General features: G+C 34.6%; 1 pseudogene; it reads left to right on the plus strand.

Annotated features, from left to right (window-relative positions):
- Positions 1 to 290: 290 nt before the first annotated feature.
- LOC138010896 (mRNA export factor GLE1-like) overlaps positions 291 to 419 on the plus strand; it is a 720-nt pseudogene continuing 591 nt past the window's right edge.

The following is a 419-nucleotide window of genomic DNA, read 5'->3' on the forward strand; positions in this document are numbered from 1 at the left end:
TCAAACCTGTCAGGACTTTTATGAAGTTTTGTTCGTCTTTGAAAATCTACTTACCTCACTTTTTGTCTGATATAAAAGCCCTTTTAAAGCCAAGTTGTAGTCATTAATTTTGGCACATGGGGATTTTTTAAAATCGTTCTACCTGTTTTAGGCTCACATATATTACAACCAATTTTAACTGCAGCACAGAAATCGTTTTAGGCAATTAATATGGAATCAAAAGTTTATAAGCTTACCAGTAGTAACACTAACTGTAAAATTATTGGCACTTTATATTCAGAAATTATTCCATGAAGTGGTCAGAAGAGCATGATCTCATGCTGTGCAGAGAAATTCTCGTCATAGAACCATTTAAGTACCCAAAGCAAAGCAGAGAGAGAGGAGAAATCTGGGGATAAATTGCACAAAACCTAAATGGG

The sequence above is a fragment of the Montipora foliosa genome, chromosome 7 (assembly GCF_036669935.1).
Source record: "Montipora foliosa isolate CH-2021 chromosome 7, ASM3666993v2, whole genome shotgun sequence".
NCBI lineage: Eukaryota > Metazoa > Cnidaria > Anthozoa > Scleractinia > Acroporidae > Montipora > Montipora foliosa.